The sequence below is a fragment of the Oryctolagus cuniculus genome, chromosome 13 (assembly GCF_051225735.1).
Source record: "Oryctolagus cuniculus isolate XC-2025 breed Fujian yellow rabbit chromosome 13, ASM5122573v1, whole genome shotgun sequence".
Classification (NCBI taxonomy): domain Eukaryota; kingdom Metazoa; phylum Chordata; class Mammalia; order Lagomorpha; family Leporidae; genus Oryctolagus; species Oryctolagus cuniculus.
In genome coordinates this window covers 109,375,200-109,398,243 of record NC_142879.1, presented here as the reverse complement: position 1 = coordinate 109,398,243, position 23,044 = coordinate 109,375,200, and the positions used below count along the sequence as shown (strand labels likewise).

Genomic DNA, 23,044 nt, shown 5'->3' with positions numbered 1-23,044 from the left:
GAGTGCGGGTTTGAGTCCTGGCTTCTCTGGCTCCAGTCCGGCTTCCTCTTAGGCACCTGGGAAGCAGCAGGTGACGATGGCCCAAGTGCTTGGGCCCCTGCCACCCCCCTGGGAGACCAGCATGGAGTTCCTGGCTATTGGCTTCAGCCTGACCAAGCCCTGTCGGCTGTTGTGGCCATCTGGGGAGTGAACCAGCAGATGAAAGATCTCTCTGTCTGTCTTTCTCTGTAAGTCTGACTTTCAAATAAAGAAATGTTAAAAAGAAAGGAGACAGATACAGGGCTCCCCTTAGAGTAAGAGAAGAACACAGGATACCTCCTCTCAGATTCCATCTGTGGGGAACAGAACGGCAGGAAAACACCCGATGACGCACACAGATGGGCGAGCGACGTCCGCTTGAACCTGCAAAGAACCCGAACTTCCACGTCGTCAGCTTTCATGCCTGGTAGTGGCGGTGCCAACGCTCCGTGGCGTGTCTGCCCAGCGCGATGTCCGTTACATGGCTGCACAGATCCACTCTCCCAGGAGCTGTGAGAAGCGGGGAGCAGCACTCGCCTTCTGTGCCACGGCTTCTGAAACCTTGGGTGTCAGGGGGTTGCAGCTACACATGTTGCAGGTAATTAATCCTCTGTGGTCAAAAATGATACCCACCCTGCCCCCAAACAGCAGCAGAAAATCCATGGGGGCAGGGTGGGCGCCAATCTTAGCTCAGAGAAGGTGCCCCGACGGGGAGGGGAGACTACCCCTGGGAAGGCCAAGGTAGGCTCAAAGGGATGTCATGCCCGGTCCAACACACAGAGAGGAGAGCGCTAGCAGATGCCAAGAAATGTTCCTCAAGGCAGGAGCCCACCTGGTGCGATGCAGCAGGGGCCATGGTCTTGCCCTAAGCACTAGAGATGTAGAGACCTGGTTAGAACATCTGAGGTCTGGGACCAGCACCGTGGCGTAGCAGGTAAAGCCACCACCTGCAGTGCTGGCATCCCATATGGGTGCCAGTTCGAATCCCAGCTGCTCCTCTTCTGATCCAGCTCTCTGCTGTGGCCTGGGAAAGCAGTAGAAGATGGCCCAAGTGCTTGGGCCCCTGCACCCACACTGGAGACCTGGAGGAAGTTCCTGGCTTTGGATCATGCAGCTCTGGCTGTTGTAGCCATTTGGTGACTGAACCACTGGATGGAAGACTTCTCTATATAACTCTGCCTTTCAAACAAACAAATAAATCTTTAAAAAAAGAATAAAGATGCTGGCGTCATGGCTCACTAGGCTAATCCTCTGCCTGCGGCGCCGGTACCCCAGGTTCTAGTCCCGGTTGGGGCGCCGGATTCTGTCCTGGTTGCTCCTCTTCCAGGCCAGCTCTCTGCTGTGGCCTGGGAAGGCAGGGGAGGATGGCCATTGCGGCCATTTGGGGAGTGAACCAGAGGATGGAAGACCTTTCTCTCCCTCTCTCTGTAACTCAATAAAATAGAAAAACGTGAGATGGGGGTTTGGGGCCAGGAGTTAAGAAACCACTTGGGGTGCCAGCATCCCAAATGGGAGTGCTTGGTTTGTGGTCCCAGCTCTGCACCCGACACTAGCTTCCTCCCAACGTGCTCCCTGGGAGGCCGCAGATGATGGCCCGAATACTCGAGCACCTGCCACCACTCACCTGGAACACCCAGAGGGAGATCCCAGCTCCCGGCTTTGGCCTGGCCCTGCCCCAGCTGTTGCAGGCATTTGGGGAGTGAACCAGGGGATGGAAAATCTCCCTCAACATGTATCTGTGTGTGTGTGTGTGTGTGTGTGTCTCCCTTTCACATAAAATGAAAACCAACTACAGTAAATAAAAATATTTTTGCAAAATAGAAGAATGCAAGTGGGACGGTGAACTGCCTTGTCCCGGGAGCGCTCCTCCCAGGCAAGTGTGCACACCAGCAGCGGGCTTTGGGATATGACGATTTCATGGTGAATTTTTCCACACACTTGAATCAGACTCAGGTTTCACATTCGCATCATCCGAGCAGGCCGGACCAAGGAGCAGACTGTCCAAGAGAAAAGAGGCTTCGGCTAACTCCGCCGGGGCAGTATCTGCCCGCTCAGCTGAATTTGAGATGGACACAAATTATAGAGCCGTGTTTTCCATGTTAATCATAAAACAGTTTCCACTGGGGAAAATATTTTTCAAGGAACTTAAGAATGCAGAGTAACTTGGCTTTCTGCTGGTGTCACTCGGCAATGAGTTAGCAAAGGTACAATTTCAGAATTACGCGGCAGAGTCCGGCCAAGACGACGGCCAAGAGCTCTGCCAGGAGCGCAGGACGCCGGCCTCTGAGCTTCCTGTGAGGCAGCGGTGGGACTTACAAAGATTACCCGGCACCTGGGAGTGACCCAGCGGATGAAGACCTCTCTCTCTCTCTCTCTCTGCCTCGCACTCTGCCTTTCAAATAAATAAATAAATCTCTTAAAAATCAAAATCAAAATGTTGCAGCTAGTGAAAGCTTGAGTATAGCCACGTTTATGAGAAACATCACACTAAGCATAACTCCGTGTTTATGGAAAATATCAGAATAGCTTTTTTTTTTTTTTTTTTTTTGACAGGCAGAGTGGACAGTGAGAGAGAGACAGAGAGAAAGGTCTTCCTTTGCCGTTAGGTCACCCTCCAATGGCCGCCGCTGCCGGTGCACCGCGCTGATCCGAAGCCAGGAGCCAGGTGCTTCTCCTGGTCTCCCATGGGGTGCAGGGCCCAAATACCTGGGCCATCCTCCACTGCACTCCCAGGCCACAGCAGAGAGCTGGCCTGGAAGAGGGGCAACCGGGACAGAATCCGGTGCCCCGACCGGGACTAGAACCCGGTGTGCCGGCGCCGCTAGGCGGAGGATTAGCCTAGTGAGCTGCGGCGCCGGCCCAGAACAGCTTCTATCCTGTCTTAAAGGACACGGAAATGTAAGTTTTTCCTAAGGCAGTATTTCCATTCGCCTGTCCTCGCGTCATCCTACAGCCAGGCTAATCCCAAGTCCTTTGGCGTAAGCAGCAGGCACTAAATAAAGTGTGCTTTAAAGGAGCAAGAGCGAAGTGGACGTCTGCGTTTGCGTAAGAGGACGAGAGTCCGTCTGGCTGGTGAGCAGAGCACGCAGGAGGCAAAAGGCAGGGCGCTGCAGGAAACGCAGAGCGTGGGCGCTTCGCTCCGCAGGGAAGTGCAGGGGCCCCGGGCCGGACGGGCTGGAGCACTGCTGCCTCCGCCACCGCAGGGGGCCCAGAGCTGGCCTGGTGCGGTGCTGCCTTGGCCACGGCAGGGGAGCCGGAGGCGCGGTGCTGCCGTCCCCACAGCGCCCACGCGGCCTTGCACGACCTGCTCGCTCGCCTCTGGCGGGACTCGGTCTGCTCTCTGTTCAACAGGAATGTAAGCCAGCTCCTGCCCCAGGGGGAGTCTGAGCAAGGCTACACGAGTCAGAAAACACAGAGCACATCTCCTGGCGCAGTGCCAGCAGGCCAGCGTGCCTTCATTCGTTCATGCCCCACACACTCAGCACCCAGCAGGTGCAGGCGCCGCTCTGGGTCCTGGGAAACATCGGGGCAGAAGAGAGAAAGTGCCCGCCCGGAGGAGCAGGGAGGCTTGGGTCCACATTGAAGACAGAGCGGTCAACAAGGACCACCTACCATCATCACCATCATCACCATGACTATTTTAAATACAAAGAGCAAGAGAGACAGAGAGAGAGGTCTTCCATCTGCTGGTTCACTCCTCTGATGGTCACAATGGTCGGTGCTGGGCCAGGCTGAAGCCAGGAACTGGGAGCTTCCTCCAGGTCTCCCATGTGGGTTCAGGGACCCAAGCACTTGGGCCATCTTCTACTGCTTTCCCAGGTCACAGCAGAGAGCTGGATCAGAAGAGGAACAGCCAGGACTCAAACCGGCACCTGTATGGGATGCCAGTACTGCAGGTGGCTGCTTAACCCACAATGCCACAATGCAGACCCCTATTATTATTATTTTAATTACTATTACTGAAAGGCCCTGGGACACACGACAGCCATCATGTGGAGGGCCTTGTGTTGGAAACAATCACTCAGGACTCTAACTGAAGAAACACTGCTTCCAGGACCCACTGGGCCCCCTCCGAGGAGCCGGGGTGCCAGGCAGGACAGCCCCACCCCGGCACAGACCCCCGAGCTTCCTCAGCTGCCCCCGCTGGCCTGGGCCCCTTAGCCCTCCGCTCCGGGGCTGTGCCATGTGCCGCCCCAGGTGACTCGCGGACGCTTGGCTGTGTTTCCGCGCCTGGCTGCTTCCCGGCTGCTCCCTGCGCTCCTGTCGGCCATCCGGCATCGCAGGCTGTTGGCTGAGCTCTGTCTGTCATGTTCCTTTGAAACTGTGATTCACAGGGTGCACCCTTTAACCAGGATCCTCTCGGCTCCCAAGACTCCAAAGCTTGTTTGAAAAACAAACTTCAGAGCAGGGTTTGCCTGCGGCACACTCAGATGGCCAAGTTCAATGAAGAGGGTATACTCTCGTCTCATGTTGTTGCTGCTAAAGATTTATTTATTTAGAAGACAGAGTTAGAGAGAGGGGGAGAGACAGACAGAGAATCTTCATCTACAGGTTCACGCCCCAGGTGGCTGCAACAGCCAGGCTGAAGCCAGGAGCTTCTTCCGGGTCTCCCTCAGGGATGCAGGGGCCCAGACACTGGGGCCATCTTCCACTGCTTTCCCAGGCCATTAGCAGGCAGCTGGATCAGAAGTGGAGCAGCTGGGGCTTGAACCAGAGTCTCCAGGGTGCCCAAGACAAATCCAGTGAGCTGAGAAAACAAACTTAAAAACCTAAAGAAAGGGACGTGTTGACTGTGGCCCAGGGAACCCTGGAATTTGAGATGCTCCAACTGGGCTTTTCAGTTTAGTGTAGAAGGTGATGACCATCGCAGCTCCACAGATTGTCGGAGCCTGCAGGATTTTTTTGTTTTGTTTTAATAAAGAGACTGAGAGGTAGCACTGTGGTCTTTTTTTTTTTTAACGCTTTAAAAATGATTTATTTGGCAGAGAGAGAGATTGGTTCATTCCTCAAATGATCACGATGGTGGGTGCTGGCCAGGGACACAGGCTGGGAGCCAGGAGCTCCATCCAGGTCTCCCGCATGGGTGCAGAGAACCAAGTCCTTGAGCGGTCACTGCTGCCTCCCAGGGCGCTGGAGCCAGGATGGAACCCAGACAGTCCGAGGAGGGACGTGGGTGTCTTCCCCCTCTGGCCGAACGCCTGCCGGGTTCACGACCTTTGAACTCTAGGGTTATTTCCTCTCCTCTCATTGGCTCGTGGGCGGGATGGTCTGGAAATACCACATGGTCCTGGTGTCATCTCGGGGCTGAGTGGAGTAATGGACGGGGGCGCTTAGTGCCACACCAGGACAGAGCGCACGCTCAGCACGCCTGTTCCTAGGGCTCAGCTGTGCTCCATGCGCTCAGGGAGCGGAGCCGGTCACAGCAGCAGGCCCTGTGTCTGTGACCAGTCCACCTCCAGGACCGCCTGGGTCTCCTCTGAAGCCGCCCGAGGCAGCTGCTCAGCGCCCACCCCTCGCCCCTCACTCACCCTGGACCTAGCTGCCTGGCTTGCTCCTCTGGCTCCCGTGTCCCTCTGAGGCTCCGCCCTTCCCCCTGCCTGTCCTGCCAGATGGAGGTGGGCAGGCCCGTGAGCACCTGTCCCTGGGGCAGGCGTGGGCGCGCAGGCCCTCCCCTCGCCCAGCCTCTCTGTCCTGGGAGCCACCTCCCGGCATTGCTCCTGCCTCGTGCAGAGGGGCCCTGGTGGATCCGCCCGGGCTGCCCTCCCAGCCACGGCATCGGCTCCCACCTGCAGGCGGCGACCTCGCCAGCCTGGGGAAATGCCCGGGTGGAGCATCGGCTCTCACCACGCACAGCCAGGTCAGCCTTGCCTGCAGGAGGAGGCAGAAGCTCAGCACCTTGGGAAGACATCAAAGGCATTCGCTAATCCCCACGCCGGCACCTCCAGACTCACCCGTGCCTCCCTCCGCCCCGGCGGCTCCCTGCCCGCGGGCGTCTGCACTGTCCCCAGGCGCCCCCTTCTCCGCCCCGGCCCTCCTGTGACCCCTCTCCCAGGCCGGTCACTGCACCGCTTCTGGGCCTGACCATTGGAGGTCACCCTTGAAAATGAGCTGCAGGCCGCGGCAATCCCGGCTCTCACCTTCAACCCTGCCCGGGGGCCTGCGTCCCAGAGAGACCCAGGGTCCCTGCCCGGCTCAGCCTCCCGCTCACTCACCCACGGCCCTGTGCTCCTGCTGCACCATCTTTCTAGAACGCCCTGCTCTCCTGCAACCCCACCTCCCAAACTCCTCTGCAGCCTTCAAGAAACAAAGTCTCCCGCTCGGCGATCCGCTCAGCCTCCAGGCCCACCTGGACACCCTGGAGACCCTGGTTCAAGCCCCAGCTGCTCCACTTCTGATCCAGCTGCTCACACCGCCGTGTGTCCGATGCTCCTTCAGCCTCCCCGAGCTGAACTCGCGGCCTTCAACGCCTCCTCTGCCTCCTCCGACCGTTGCCATCAGCTGCTGGCAGACGACACGCCAAGTCCTCAATCAACATTGGATGAATGGGTGAGCTTTTGTGTTTCTTTTCCTAATGACTAAGTCAGCGTTCCAAACCCAGAATTCCGAGAAAGCACAGAAGAACACTTTTCCAAAGGGAGAGAGATGGGAAATAATTCCCCAACGAACCTTGCACTGATAACCTGAACGATCAGAAATTTTCCTTAATTCTCTGCTTGGGCTTATCTGTATAGACCAGCCAAGGCCTAGCTACAGTGTAGCCTTGTTCTTTTAAGATGTATTTCAAGGGGCCCAGCACTGTGGCCAGTCCAGCTCTCTATGGCCTGGGAAAGCAGTAGAAGATGGCTCAAGCCCTTGGGCCCCTGCACCCACGTGGGAGACCCAGAAGAAGCTCCTGGCTTCGGATTGGTGCAGCTCTGGCTGTTGTGGCCATTTGGGGAGTGAACCAGCAGATGGGAGACCTCTCCCTCCCTCCCTCCCTCTCTCTCTCTCTCTGCCTTTCTGTAACTCCGCCTTTCAAACAAATAAATCTTTTAAAAAGAGAGATCTATTTCAAAAGAATTATACAAACACACACACATACACATTCATACAGAGATTGAGAGAGAGAAAGATGTTGCATCCACTGGTTCACTCCCGAAATGGTCTCAGTGGCCAGGGCTGGGCCAGATTGAAACCAGGAGTCTGGAGCTCCATCCAGGTCTCCCACGTGGGTGCAGGGGTCCAAGCACTTGGGCCATCTTCTGCTGCTTTCCCAGGAGCATTAGCAGGGCGCTGGATCAGAAGTGGAGCAGCTGGGACTTGAACCAGCGCTCATGTGGGATGCCAGCCTCGCAGGCAGCAACAGGTGGTGGCTTAACCTGAACCACAACGTCAGCCCCTACAGCGGGCCTTGGTGGCTCCTCACACCATGGGAATGCAACCTCTGGGCCCCTCCCCCAGATGCAAACATTCCTGCGATTTTACCGGCTGTGGCCCTGGCTCCACAGAACGCAGCAGCACCCAGCAAGAAGAGTGTGAGTTACACACAAATGAGTGGTGTTAATAGTGACGTGGCGCCAGAGTTGTAGCACAGTGGGTTAAGCCGCTCCCTGCATGCCATATGGGTGCTGGTTCAAGTCCCAGCCGCTCCACTTCCTATCCAGCTCCCTGCTAATGTGCCTGGGAAAGTAGCAGCAGTGGCCCCTGGCACCCAGATGGGAGACCCAGACGAAACGCCTGGCTCCTGGTTCCGGTCTGGCCCAGCCTGGCTGTTAACAGCCATCTGGGGAGTGAACCAATGGATAGAAGATCTCTCTTGTTCTGTCTCTCCCTCTGTAACGCTGCCTTTCAATGAAATGGTTAAATATTTTAAAAAAATGACATGAATGCTAATCTGAGTTTACTGGAGGCTCATGATGAGGAAAACATCGTATTAAATGCTGTTAAAGAAAATTTTATATTTATTTTAATTGAAAGGTGGAGAGACAGAGATCTTCCATCTGCTGGCCCACTGTCCAGAGCAGGGGTTGGGCCAGGCCAAAGCCAGGACCTAGGAACTCCTTCCAGGTCTCCCACAGGGGTGTCAGTGACCCCAGCCTTGGGCCACCGCTGCTGCCTCCCAGGGCCATCAGCAGGCAGCTGGGTAGGAAGCGGAGGAGCCGGCATTGAACCCAGGGACTCTGACACAGGGGGATGTGGGCACCTCGACTGCTGCCTGCCACGCCCGGCCTGTGCCAGGTGCTGCGTGTGCGTGAGCTCACCCCACCCTCACACCAGTCTCGGGGGGAGGGGTCGTCCAGCCCGCTACAGCCTCTGACCCAGTCACAGCTCCAGAGTCCCGCTCCCAACCAGGACAGAAGAGACGTCGGGATGGTGAGCCGCCTTCGCACCAGAGGCCCCGGACCCAGACCCTGCCCTCCCACGCACACCCACGGAGACCCAGGGCAGGGTGGGGGAGGCAGGGGCTGCTCTGGGAAGACCGCACCAGCCCTGGGTCCCTCTGGGCAGCCTCAGAACACAGGGGGCTGCCACACCCACTGTCCCTGTCCCACGAGATTCACCCCCGTTGCCTGGCGTTGGATTTTAAAATATTCTGCACCAACACGAGCTCTCTTCTCATTTGCTTTTCCTTGAACTTCCTGAAGGAGCTTTGCAAAGCTCGGGGAGCCTCCATGGAGCGGGGGACACAGAGTGCAGAGCCCATGGAGATGGGAGCGCAAACCATGGCTGTGCCAATGGCCCAGTCGTCTGATCTCTGAAAGGTGACTAAATCGTCGTGATCGAAACAGTTTCTAGGGCTCCCCAAATCCCATTTGCCTGCAGGAGAACCCCAAAGGGGTTGGAAACACACAACAGAGTCACACAAAGTGTGCCCCCACCCTGGTGTGGGGCGCAGCCCTGACTCTCTGAACCCTGAGCCCTGCCTGCTGCACTTAGCGTCCCGGACCGCAGCCTGCTCCGTGAGCCCCAAGGCACGAAGGACACCTGCCGTGCTCTGGGAAAATGCCACCATTCTACGGGCGGGCGCAGAGGGGATGCGAATGGACGCTCGCATGAAGTGAGTTTCAGGACCTCATCACAGCACACACTCGGGCCCTTCCCTGCCTCTCGCCTGCCCACCCCAGCCCTGCTCTGAGAAGCCTTCCAGGGCCGTAGTCCCTTCCCGGGGGGAGTTACAGAATTAAGTTGCTCTTCGCCACCTGGTGTTGTCTTACTTAATGTGTCGGCAAAGTGCTCTTAAACCTCCCTCTGGAACTCTGAGTTTAAACACTAGAAGGGAGGAGAGGGCTGAGGAGAAGCAGATAAGAGAGAAAACTGATCCGGCTTCCTAACACGCTCTAGAGCTCTCTGTCCGCCTTCACCACTCTTCCTCTCCTTCGTCTCCTCTCAACAATCATTTTTCTTTATTCCGTCCTCTAGAATTTTTACTATTTATTTATTGATTTGAAAGCTAGAGTTACAGTACAGAGCGAGAGACAGAGAGAGAAGGAGAGAGAGATCTTCCATCCACTGGTTCATTCCCCAGATGGCCAAACAGGTGGGATGTATCAGGCCAAAGCCAGGAACTCCACAGGGGTCGCCCACATGGGTGCAGGGGCCCAACACTTGGACCATCTTCTGCTGCTTTCCCAGGAGCATTAGCAGGGAGCCGATTGGAAGTGGAGCAGCCAGGACTCCAACTGGCGCCCACAGGGGATGCCGGCACTGCAGGCAGTGGCTCAACCTGCTACGCGGCAGCACCAGCCCCCGCCCTCCAGAAATTAATAAAGCAAGCAGCACATTGCTTCTCCCGCTGTGTGTGCTCCTGGTGAGCACCCCAAGGTGTTAGGTGGAGCGCAATGCCAGGAGCTGAGGTCCCGCTCGCTGTCCCCTGTGCGCAGTCCCCAGGGCGCCCCTCCTGCCTCTCACGCTTTTACTGGGCAAACATTTGTCCAGCACGGTGCTGTCTTTCTACTGTTTTCTTGTTGGCGCAGTGATTAACTACCCGGAGTGAGTCATTATAGCTAGCATAAAGACTATAGAATAGTAGCAAGCACTTAATTTCCACCAAAATGAGTTGTTTTTGAGGATTAGGGCTGAGTCATCCTCAAGAGCCATTGGAAAGGATGGGTCTCCTGTGGTTGTGTGCTTTCTCAATTGTTGTTTATCAAAATACAGAAACATGGGGGCTTGTTGTGGCACAGCAGGTTCAGCCGTCGCCTGTGATGCTCACAGGTTCTAGTCCCGGCTGCTCCACTTGTGATCCAGCTCCCCACTAACGCACCTGGAAAAGCAGCAGTAGAAGATGGCCCAAGTGCTTGGGCCCTGCACCCACGTGAGAGACCCGGAAGAAGCTCCTGGCTCCTGGCTCCTGCCTGGCCCGGCTCGGCCCTTGTGGCCATTTGGGGAGTGAAACAGCAAACTGAAGACCTCTGTCTCTCCCTCTCTGTGACTCTGGCTTTCAAATAAATAAAAAATGATTCTTTAGAAAAAATAAGAAAACAAAAACAAGAAATGCCTGTATCAGTTTTGCTGCAGATACAGTGTTTTCTCAGTATTTGCTTGACAGTTTTGTCAGATGGTTAGGAATTATAGACTACTATGGTTGTAATCATTTTCTGACCATTTTGAAATTGACTTTGAAGGAACTTGAACATCTTTCCATTTGCTTATTGTTTATAGCCCTTGCCTACTTTCCTGCTGACGTAGGGTATTTTTATTTGTTGAACTCTGCCTTTAGTGCAGCATTAAGCCTTTGAATATAAAGTACATTAAAAATATGCTATCTCCAAAATATATGGGATAAATAAAGTGCTATTTGAAAGAGAGAGACAGAGACTCAGAGATCTCCCATCCACTGCTCCAGTCCCTGAATGTCCGCAACAGCCTGGGCTAAGCCAGCCTGAAGCCAGGAGCCAGGCGCCCCCCTGGGTCTCCCACATGGGTGGCAGGGGAACAGAGCACTCGAGCCGCCGTCTGCTGCCTCCCAGGGTGCCCATCAACTGCAAGCTGGCATTGGAACCAGAGCCGGGACTTGAGCCAGGCGCTCTCACAGAAGTTGGGGGCGAACCACGCAGCCCCTTAGCCTCCGCCCCAGATGCTCACTCCTGAAAATGCTATCTTGGCTCTAAATGGGGCTCAGACACACTCGGGGGCCACCGACAGCAACTTACACAGCCTCACCCAGGAAGCTGACAAGCTCAAAACAACCGCAGAGTCAGTGTTAGAATCTCAGGACATGTGTGAGCTGAGAAGTAAGGATAACAGGGATAACAGGGCTGACACACAAGTACATGCCACGAGAAAGCAGGTCAAGGGGAAACACGGACTGGCCTTGGCAGGGCACCCAATGGCCGTGGCCAATGCAAACTACGGGTCCCGAGGGCAGGCCTGCACAGAGCTGTGGACTTCAGAGCCGTGTGTTCAACCCGGGGAGGGAATACAGGTGAAGCCTGGTCCCTGTCCCTGTCCCAACAGGGAGGACCGGTGTCCAGGGCTCCCCCCAATCCAGCTGGGAGTGGTGTCCCCCATACGGCTGCTGTGACAAGAGCTTGGGTGTTGGGTGCATTCAAGGCTCAGGTCAAGAGCAGGCAGGTGCACCAGCAGGTAGATTCCGACTGCAGAGGGTGCAGGTGGGGACAGATGATTTCAGGAACCATAAAAATGGCCTGGGCTCAGTCGGTGGCAGAGAGCGCACTGGGCACCGTGCCCCAGGAAATAATTCACCAGCACTTTGTTTTGGCGTAAGGTGAACTGGGTGGTTAGGGTAGTTACAAGATGAGGGCTCCTGCACTGTTTTCTCTGTGAACAATTTCTTTTTCTTTTCTTTAAGATTTATTTATTTATTTAAAAGTCAGAGTTACACAGAGAGAGGAGGGGAGGGGAGGGGAGGGGAGGGGAGGGGAGAGGAGAGGAGAGGAGAGGCGAGGCGGGGCGGGGCGGGGCGGGGCGGGGCGGGGCGGGGCGGGGAGGGGAGGGGAGGGGAGAAGAGAGGGAGGTCTTCCATCCGATGGTTCACTCCCGAGATGGCCGCAATGGCCAGACCTGAAGCTCCGAGGCCAGGAGCCAGGAGCTTCTTTCAGGTCTCCTATGTGGGAGCAGGGGCCCAAGCACTTGGACCATCTTCTACTGCTTTCCCAGGCCACAGCAGAGAGCTGGACAGGAAGCGGAGCAGCAGGGTCTCGAACCGGCGCCCATATGGCTAGCCGGTGCTTTAGCCAGGGTGTTAACCCACTGCACCATTGCGCTGGCCCCTGTGAACGATTTCTTATTTCTTGCCTGCAAGAGGAAGGAGTGGGTGTGCCCCGGCCTATGTGCTGTCCCCATCTGAAGTCAATCCAATCTCTGCTGGAACTCTCTAGAAAGCAGCCGCTGATCCCGGCCCCAGAGGCAGACGGCTGGGGTCTGGAGCCACGGGAAGGGCTCCACCGTGGGAATCTCCCCTCCCATCCGCAGCCCCTGGGGCGAGGGGGACAGCACAGCGCAGCCCAGACCCGAGTGTGAGTACAGAACCCATCCGCGAGGACACAGCGCGACCCGGCAGCTCGCGGAAGCACCTGCTGGCCTGCGCGCCGAGAACCCACCGATTCCGTGGCCGTTCTCAGCCGTGGGATGCGAGTGAACTTGAGTTTTGGGGACGCATGAACGGAGGGGTGCAGGGGACCGCAAGGCGCGCAGGGATCCTGAAGAGGCAGTGGGGTGCTTTCAGGCAAGACCACCTGACCATAACCGGATCTTTGTTCCCCAGCCGGTTGTGGCTCTGCGGGTTAAGCTACCACCTGCAGGGCCTGGGAGGACAGTGGAGGATGGCCGAAGACCTGGGACCCTGCGATACGGGGGCAGGGCCCAAACGGAGTCCCAGGCTCCCGGCTTCCGCCTCCCCCCAGCCCCACAGCGCTGTGATCACTAGGGGAGTGAACCAGCAGGTGGAAGGCCTGTTTCTCTCCATCTCTTCCTCTCTCTCTCACTCTGCCTTTTATATAAATTTAAAAAAAAAATTTTAAGAATGCATTATTCCCACTGAGGACAGTTATCTAAGTATGTTTACTCCCTACTTCACGTTAAATGCTTGGAGTTGGCGGTTTTTCTATATAAACAGACATCTTGTCCTAAAAGATTTCCTTTATTGAATTTTTATTTATAGGCAATGAAGTTTATTTAAAAAAAAAAAGGCAATGATAAGATATGGACTGAGGAATTTGGAACCCAGGAGATTTTGGTCTAGAAAATTCTCTAGAAGTACAGTGACTAAAGTTCAATGAAGACTAGAGATGGAGGGGCCAGTGTTGTGGTGCAGCGGGTGGGGCCACCATCTGCAGTGCCAGCATCCCATATGGGTGCTGGTTCGAGTCCCGGCTGCTCCATTTCCAATGCAGCTCTTTGCTATGGCCTGGGAGGACAGTGGAGGATGGTGCAAGTCCTTGGGCCCCTGCACCCACATGGGAGACCCAGAAGAGGTTCCTGGCTCCTGGCTTCAGATTGGCACAGCTCCAGCCGTTGTGGCCAACTGGGGAGTGAACCCGCAGATGGAAGACTCCCTCCCTCTCTCCTTCTCTGCCTCTCCTTCTCTGTGTAACTCTGACTTTCAAATAACTAAATAAATCTTTAAAAAAAAGAAATATGGAAGACACATTATATTAAAAAAAGACTAGAGATGGGGCTGGTATTGGTAGAAACACCTGTCCAGACACCTGCACCCACACGGAGCTCACGGGATCCCTCCCAGCTCCACTCCCGACTCCAGCTCCCTGTGCACGCACCCCCTGGGAGGCAGCAGGTGCAGGTGCTGTGTCCCTGTCACTCCTGCGGGTGCTGCCTGGACTTTCTGGCCTGGCTCAGCCCTGGATGCTGTTGGCGTTTGGGGCCTGACCCAGCAGATGGAAGATCTGTTTCTCTCTCTGCATCTCAAATAAACAAAATAAAAACCAAGCCATAGAGGAGGGAAACATTCCAATATGCTGGGACCAGCAATGCTTTTTTGGATAAGACCCCGAGCACAGACAACAAAAGCAAGAATAGACAAATGGACTTACTAAGCAGCTCCAGCACAACACAGACGACCCACAGATTAGAGAGACAACCTATGGAACGGGAGGAAACATCTGCAAACTATTCTCCTGCAGACAGGTAATACCCAGAATATATAAAGAGCTAAAAAGCAAACCCAGTGACCAAAGAGCAAATAACCCACCTACAAACGGGCAAATGAGCGAAAGAGACTTTTCTCAGAAGACACACAAACGGCCAAGAAGAATAAGGAAAAACGCTCTGGCATTAACCATTAGGGAAACGCCAATCATGGTGACCTAACCTGCTGGAGGGACACAGGGACAGTAAGGAGGCGGGGGAGGGGCACGCTGCTGGTGGGAACGTGAGTTAGTGCAGCCTCGCCGGACCCACTGCTGTGCACCTGCAGAGCCGCAATCGGGCTGTCAGAGAGACACCTGCTGCAGCATTTTACCGGAGCGTTCTTCACACCATCCGAGACACGGATCCACCCAGACACCCGCCCGGACACACACGGAAAACGTGGTATCTGCACACAGCGGGCTACCTCGCCGTCACAGAGAACGCGGAATCCTGCCCACGGACCTGGAGAACTGCTGAGGGCACACACCGCTCTTCTCTCCCACGTGGAGGCTAAAGAGTTGATTTTGTAGAAGCAGAGGGTAGACGAGTGGTCCCCGGGGGGACAGGAAGAGAAGGAGGCTGCAGGACCGGCGCCGGGCACAGAGCAGAGCCGGTGGGCAGTGCGGGGGACCGCTGAGGGCTGCAGCACCGTGGCGTAGCTATCGACAGCAACTTATCACATCGTTTCCAAAGAGCTGGAAGACAGGCGAGCAGAGGCTCGCAGCACCACGAAGCGATCCGTGTTTCAGGAGATGGCATCGGGGGAGGGGCTGGCAGTCCGGGACGCACAGCCTCAGGGCTCACACGCCCCCCCCACCCCCACGTGCAGACATCACAGGTGTCTGTGACAGGACAGCACCTGTTCGGTCTCATGAACTCCGAACTCTTTGGGGAAAGAGAAAGTAGACGCGGTGTGGCTCCAGTCGGGACTTGAGCGTTGTTTAACCCGGGGTTTTACAGCCGCCTGCGTGTCTGGGGGAGCAGCCGAGATGATCCACAGGTGCAGGGCGGTGGGGCGGGGGGGATTTAGAAAGCCGACACCACTCAGCCTGCCTCGCAGGGTTATCGTCCACTCGCAGGACAATGGACGGTTCTAGAGCTGAAAGATCTCTGTTCTGTCAAGCATGCGGGAACGGGACGCCTGCTGTGCAGGAAGTTGTGTGATCTGTGATAGGGAAAAAAAGCCGTGACGTCACCAGCAGCTGAACCCTAGAGGCTGGAGGAGCAGAGAACAAGCCAGCCAGCACTGTGGCGCAGCGGCGAAGGCCGTGACCTGTGGTGCTGGTGGCAGTCTAATGGACTCCGGTTCGAGAGAACCGGATGTTCCCCCTCTTGTTCCTTTTTTCTTTTTTTTGTTCCCTTTTTTTCCATTTGTGTTTATTTAAACACAGTTCTCAACACATTTGGGTGAAATTGGGTCTCCTTTGGGAATCAGAGAGCCTGAAACTAACATTTGGAAAATGAGCAGAGGACGCCTGCTCCCACGTCTGCAGGTCAGGACGGGAGTCCACGTGGGTGGAATGTCCTGCCACTTGCCGACACTAACTGAAATGCCACTGTGCGCCAGACAGCTTCCAGGAAACCTTGTTCCCTGTGACACAGGTCACACACAGCCTGGGAAACCCATATACGGGACGAGAGCAGTGTTTCAGCTCCTCCGGAGGTGGGGAAGCCCCCTCCCGCCGCAGGCTCTGCTCCCGCTGTAACCAGCTGCTGGGCGGGTTTCAAGTTCACAGCCACCAGGCGATTGTGACGAGAGCTGTATCCTGTGAACCATAGCAGGGAGGGGAGGAGGTGCCTGCTGTGTGCCACCTGCCACGGCGGTCCTCATCGTCACTGCCTGCATGGCACCCCTGCCTCGGGACCCCCAGGGCATGAGCTGCCACCGGAGGGCTCCCCATGTAAGTTCCTGGTGCCGGGTTTTAGTCATAGAGCAGTCACCTCCCGCTCCGTGCCCCTGAAGCTCCATCCCATTGGTCAGCTCTTTCCCTTTCTACATTTTCAACATCAATGCCTTGGGTGCCTAGACAGACAGAGCAGCACCGGGGCCACTTCTCCCAGACCCCTCGCCGAGGTTTTATGAGCTCAGCCCAAATACTCCAGGACAGCAGCTGTGGTAAGGATTCGCCCCCAGTTCCCCGTGTGACACCCCAAGCGGGAGACCAATGGTGGCCATGCTGTGTGTCGTGATCACCACGGCAAGACGTGCCACAGGGTCGGAGAGAGGCAGCCGGGCACCACAGATGCCTCCGAGAGCTTCTTCCACATCTAGACGCAGATTCTGGACCTGCGACACCTGGCATCTTTCTTCCTTGGAGAGAGAGAGGCAGATTTCCCCAACCCAGCGGCACCCGGGCTCCTGGAAGCAGAACGGGATTCCCACTCATCTCAGTTCTGCTCGCCACTGTCACTCAAGACACCCGGCTGCTGTCCCCCCTCGCTGTGTCCCGGTGGAAGCTGCCGGCACGGCCTCCACGCACGCCAGCTCTCCCGCTGCTCCACTTCTGATCCAGCTCACTGCTCGTGGCCTGGGAAAGCAGAGGAAGATGGCCCACATCCTTGATCCTCTGCTACCCACATGGGAGACCCAGATGAAGCTCCTGGCTCCTGGCTCTGACCTGGCCCTGGCCTGGTTGATGCAGCCATTTGGGGAGTGAGCCAGTGGATGGAAGATATCTCCCTCTCTCGCTCCCTCTCTCTCTCAACTCTGCCTTTCAAATAAATAAACCTTTAAAAAGAAAGAATCATAATATGATAAAGGAATAGTCAGAGAGAGCGGCTCTCCTGCCTGATTAAAGTAGGCCGACAAGAAACAAGCCTTGGTGGGGGGGGACCGCGTCCCCATGGAGGGCAGCACACAGCAGCCGTGGGCACAGCTGGGCACGCGTGGCTTCCACAGGGCGTCTCCGTGTGCAGTTCCCTGTGACGCTCCAAGAAACTGCATGAGGCCGGGGGGCAGGCAAAGGCGACCTGTGAGTGGGCATTTGAACGGGGTCACCCAGCGTCTCCCACCTGCAGTGTGCCTGGCCCCAACCTCCCCTCCCATCCCCAGGGCAGCCAGGGCCGGGCCTCGGCAGGGGTTCAGAGCTCCCCACAGGGCAGAAGGAGACCGCCAGGTCCCTAGGGCAAACAGAGGTCACCCTCGAGGGCAGTGGGTGACTGGGGGGGATCCAGAAGACAGAGCAGAGGAGGATGGAAGATGTGCTGGGGTGGGGAATGCCCCAGAGAGCCTCCCTCTCCGAACTGGAAGAAGAGCCCCCAACGGCCCCAGCAGGAGAGGTTTGTACAACAGGGGAGACAGCTGCTGTCAGGTCCTGCACAGCGTCCATGAGCAGGTGTGAAAGGCGGGGTTTGGGGGTCAGGCCCCACCCACCGGAGACCCTGCTCACTGTCCCACACGGAGCTGGGAGCCCCACGCTGAGCTCTGGGCGAGGGTGCAGGGCCGTGACCCGGCGGTCCAGGGTCTGGGTGCCAGCACAGCCAACAACAGAGAGCCCCTGAGCTGGTGGCAGGTTGCGCCTCCCCCTCGTCGCAGCGCTCGGGATTGGAGCCGGCTCCCTCCAGCCGGGCAGGTCCCTGCCATGTCTGGAAGGAGATGGAGCCGAGACAGGCAACGAGCTTCCTGGAAATGTGGCCGCGGGGCCTGAGGGGCCGGTTGTGACTTGAAGGAGTGAGCAGATCTTCAGCACAAGCTGGCAAAGCAGGTCGTACCAGCCACACCCAGAAGCAGGAGGCTGGTTTCACGCTGTGATAAAGGCTTGGCTGAAATCCCCAGGTTGGAGCGGAGAGAGCGTTCCAGGGATGTGCCTGGATTTGGGAGGAGGCTCTGCAGCAGCGTGATGAGCTGACAGCGCCCGAGGAACCAGGTGTACGGGCCAGGGAATCAGGGGCACCCTACGGCGGGAGCATGTGCAAAAGTCCTGAGGCAGGAGGCCATTTGCTGTACCCGAGACAGGGTCAGGAGGGTCCCGGAAGGCACATGAGGAGAACAGTGCCCCAGTGAGACTGAGGAGGGTGGAGGAACCACACCCATAGGGGTCATGGAGAGTCGTGAGGGGACCACAGCCGAGAGCAGGCCTATGTTAAAGCTTGTGGGATACAGCAAAAACAGTGCGAAGAGGAAAGTTTACAGCAGTTGGTGCCTGCTTCAAGAAACTGGAAAGTCACCAAATACATGAGCCCTCAGTGCATCGCAAGGACCTAGAGAAACAACAAACCAAACCCATTTTTTGAAAAAATAAACAAAATTCACACACCATTGGCCCAAGTAACCAATAAAAAAAAATGAGAGAGAAGACCTAAATCAATAAAATCAGAGATGAAAAAGGAAATGTAACCACAGACCCCACAGAATTAAAACGAGTCATCAGGAACTACGCCAGCAGCTGTGTGCCAATAAAATGGGACATCCAGCAGAAACAGAGAGATTCCTGGACGCAGACAAGCTACCAACATCGGGTCATGAAGACACAGAAAACCTAAACACACCCATAACCCAGGTGGAGATTCAGTCAGTAATAAAGACCCTCCCAACAAAGAAAAGCCCAGGACCGGACGGCTTCACTGCTCAATTCCACCAGCCACTTAAAGAACCAACTCCAATTCTTCTCAAACTATTCAAAACAACTGGAAGGGCGGGAATCTCCCCAAACTCCTTCTATGAAGCCAGCATCACCTTAATTCCTAAACCTGAAAAAAATACGACAGAGAAAGAGGGCTACGGACCAGGGGCCGGCTGGCAATCCGGTACCCCGTGTTCCAAGGTCCCAGGAGTCCAACGCTCCCCGCACCAGCCCCGGAGCAGCGCCCAGGGTGCGGGATTTGCTCCCTACACAGACTTGCTCATTCCGGATTCACCCCTGCAGAACCCTCAGCTGCGCCCACAACAGGTACAACTGCCTGTCGATTACTATTGCTATTTTTACGCAAGGATGGAAGCGGTAGTGGCCAAGGCCATCATTTCGGGATTCAATTACTCACCTTACAGCTCCAGTTCTGTCGCAGATGGAGGGTGTGGCTTCCAGGGGCGAGGGACCCAAGCTCTCGGGGATGGAGCGAAGCACCCACCACTTTTCAGTTCCTTGCCCGGAGAAACTCCCCAAGCCTCTGCAAGCGCCCTGCACCGGCTCAACCCCGCGTCAGCTGCTGGCCCTGCTGAAGGAGCCTGCACAAGCTAGCTCAGCCCCTAACGCTCAGCCCCTAAAGCCCACCCGCTCACGACCCTCAGCTGCCTTACCGACAGGAACCCCCTCCCCCAGTCTGTAAGGAAACAGCTGTCAGCTGTGTGCTCATGCGCTCACCGCTAGCGGGTCCCTCTCAGGCTTGTCTCCGGATACACCTGCTCCGGTTGGGGTCGGTGCTCGGCCCCCTCTTTGTCTTGCTTTTCTACCCTTATACCCAGGGCCTCAGTTTCGTCATTTCTTTTCTTTTTTTCTTTTCTAAGATTTATTTATTTGAAAGTCAGAGTTACAGAGAGAGAGAAGGAGAGAGATCTGCTGGTTCACTCGTCAGGTGGCCACAATGGCCAGAGCTGGGCCAGGCTGAACCCAGGAGCCAGGAACTTCAGCCTTGTCTCCCACGCAGGTGCAGGGGCCCAGTCACTTGGGCCATGAGCAGGGAGCTGGATCAGAAGTGGAGCAGCTGGGACTCGAATTGGCGCCCACATGGGATGCCGGCACTGCAGGCGGCAGCTTTTCCCACCACGCCACAGCACTGGCCCTGATCATGTCAAAATTGAAAGCACAGTGCAGCCTGTGCCGTCAGGTTTTGATTAGAACTGAAAGATAGAATGTGTCGGGCGCTGGCGCTGTGGCATAGTAGGTTAGGCTTCTGCCTGTGGCGTTGACATCCCATATGGGAGCTGGTTCAAGCCCCAGCTGCTCCACTTCTGATCCAGCTCCCTGCTAATGGCCTGGGAAAGCAGTAGAAGATGGCCCAAGTACTTGGGCCCCTATGCCCATGTGGGAGACCTGGAAGAAGCTCCCGGCTCCTCCTTCAGGTTGGCCCAGTTCCAGCCATTGCAGCTATTTGGGGAGTGAGCCAGTGGATGGAAGACTTTCTCTCTGTCACTCCCCCTCTCTGTAACTCTACCTCTAAAATAAATAAATTAAGATAAAGATAAAATGTGCATAGTGTAAACCTAACACAGGGTGAACACCCAAGAAATCCTGGCTGACAGAGCGGTTCTTGTTTTAGCTATTTTTTAAAAAAGATTTACTTGTTTGAAAGGCAGAGAGAGAGAGAGAGAGAGAGAATCTTCCGTCTGCTGGTTCACTCTCCAAACGGATGTAACAGCTGGGGCTGGGCCAGGCTGAAGTCAGGAGTCAGGAGCTTCTTCTAGGTCTCCCAGGCAGGTGCAGGGGCCAAAGAGCTTGGGCCCTCCTCCACTGCTTTCCCAGGCCATGAGCAGGGAGCTAAAATTTCACGGGCTAAACCTAACACCTGAGTGAACATGAGGAAGGGAAGCCTATGGGAAATGCAAGACAGGCCAAGGAATAATTACCCACAATGAAGAATGGAAAGAAAACAACTTAAAGAATGTTGAACAGGTCAGATATCAAATGGCCCAGCATTTGGGGAGTGAACCAGCAGACGGAAGCTGTGTGTGTGTGTATGTGTGTGTGTGTTTCCCTCTCTCTGAAACTCTGCCTTTCAAATAAATAAATAGAAACATTTTTTAAAAAAATAAGCAAAAGTCTACAGTTTTTCCAAAAGCTGCCTGAACAGAGCCGTTTGCCGACACGGGGCGGTGGAGCAGCGCCAACACCGAGACACTGGGGCAGCACACCCGTTCCCGTTCCCCGTGCTGAGAGCGGTGAGACGCGGTGGGGAAGACGCAGTCCGGTCAGCTGCTGACCCCCGCAGGAGCCCCGGGACCCAGAAGTGCAAGGGCGCCTCGCTCACCTGCTCAGTGTCTGCGAGGAGGCATCTCATTTATCTCGGCTGCAGGTGATGCCTCGCGTGCTTGGGTCCCTGCCGCGGCGCGGGAGACCCAGATGGAGTTCCCAGCCTGGCCCAGCCCTGCCGGCTGTGGGCACTGGGGCGTGAACCAGTGGATGGAAGACCTCTGTCTCGCAAGTAAAAAGCTAGAAAAATAAAAGAAAGTGAAAAGACACATTAGGGGATAAGTACAACAAAAGGAGCAGAGGCTGCTGTTTTAGTTTTCGGTAAGCTGTGATTCAAGTCCCAGAAATATTCAGCAAGACCAGCAAAGCTCTTATGATGCTGGCGGGTGGGATTTACGGTGAAGACATACAGTTATAAACAGCACCAAATAACCAAATAAGCACCAAATAACCAAGACATGGTGCCCATAAACCTGGAACACACAGAAGCACGTTGGTTCCATTCCTGTCTCGGAAGTCCATGACAAATCAAGTGGATAAAAATAAAATTAATAATACAGAACTCACATAATCTGTGCTAACCAGGAGAGCTCTGAAAATATGGATATAAAGCCCTACTCCCTACACTCAAAGCATATTTGTTTTCAAGAATGTTCAAGAGTGGAGCCGGCGCCGCGGCTCACTAGGCTAATCCTCCACCTGCGGCACTGGCACCCCGGGTTCTAGTTCCGGTCAGGGCGCCGGATTCTGTCCCGGTTGCCCCTCTTCCAGGCCAGCTCTCTGCTGTGGCCAGGGAGTGCAGTGGAGGATGGCCCAAGTCCTTGGGCCTGCACCCCATGGGAGACCAGGATAAGTACCTGGCTCCTGGCTTCGGATCAGCACGGTGCGCCGGCCGTGGCGGCCATTGGAGGGTGAACCAACGGCAAAGGAAGACCTTTCTCTCTGTCTCTCTCTCTCACTGTCCACTCTGCCTGTCCAAAAAAAAAAAGAAAAAAAGAAAAGATTTATTTATTTTAGAGGCAGAGTTACAAGCAGAGAGAGGCAGAGAGAGAGAGAGAGGTCTTCCATCTGCTGGTTCACTCCCCAAATGGCCACAACAGCCAGAGCTGGGCTGATCTGAAGCCAGGAGCCAGGAGCTTCCTCTTGGTCTCTCACACAGGTGCAGGGGCCCAAAGACTTGGGCCATCTTCCACTGCTTCCCCAGGCCACAGCAGAGAGCCAGATCGGAAGTGAAGCAGCCATATGGGATGCCAGCGACACAGGGCGAGACTTAGCCCACTACATCATAGCGCTGGCCCCCATATAATTTTCTTAGAACATAAAATTTAGTAAAATTGACTCCCAAAAGAGAAAAAGAAAGCATAACAGATTGATGTTTTCTTTAAATAAGAATTAGCTTATTTATTTGATAATTAGAGTTAGAGAAAGAGAGATATCTTCCATCCACTGTTCACCCCCAGATGGCTGCAATGGCCAGCGCTAGGCCAGGCCAAAGCCAGGAGCCAGGAGCTTCATCCGGGTCTCCCATAAGGGTGCAGGGGCCCAAGCACTTGGACCATCCTCACTGCTTTCCCAGGCCATCAGCTGGGAGCTGGAGTGGAAGTGGAGCAGCCGGGACTAGAACTGGTGCCCATGCGGGAGGCCGGTGCTGCAGGCAGTGGCTAAGCCCATTACACCAGAACGGTGGCCCCTGGCAATATCTGTATTTGGATCCATAGCTGAGTGCATTCCTCTTCCCCGCGGAGGTCCTCACTGCTCACGTGCTCGGTCCCCTCTTCTGAGGCTGCCGGTGCTCTACTGGTTTCATCCGGCCTGAGCGACTGCGCGCGCGTGGCGGAGCTCAGCCCTGCGAGCCGCTCTGCGGCCCCCTACGTCGTCCTCTTCCCCCGTGCGGACGTCTCCGGTGGGAGAGGAAGCTGTGCGGATGGCAGTGCAGGCTTATCGTTTGTGTTGATTTTTCCTGGCACCGGGAATAAAGAAACAAGCCAGACTCGGAGCCCTCGTTCCCGAATCTGTCCTCTGGAGGGGTCTGTGCAAACAGCAGGCTGCCCGGTGAACAGCAGCACAGGGGTGGGGGCCCCGGCCCCGCACAG

At 55.8% G+C, this 23,044-nt stretch overlaps 1 long non-coding RNA gene across 4 annotated transcripts; it reads right to left on the bottom strand.

Annotated features, from left to right (window-relative positions):
* Positions 1-4,963: 4,963 nt before the first annotated feature.
* LOC149122853 (uncharacterized) lies at positions 4,964-19,351 on the bottom strand. Of its 4 annotated transcripts, none has more exons than XR_016219921.1 (3): positions 19,087-19,351; positions 6,365-6,541; positions 4,964-5,322 (listed from the first exon to the last, which is right to left on the bottom strand). It is a non-coding gene; the product is annotated as an uncharacterized LOC149122853 (long non-coding RNA). The 4 variants fall into 4 exon arrangements; XR_016219920.1 differs by having other exon boundaries at positions 6,365-6,519; positions 19,087-19,349; XR_016219922.1 differs by having other exon boundaries at positions 4,964-5,286; positions 6,365-6,516; positions 19,087-19,348.
* Between the last annotated feature and the right edge of the window lie 3,693 nt (positions 19,352-23,044).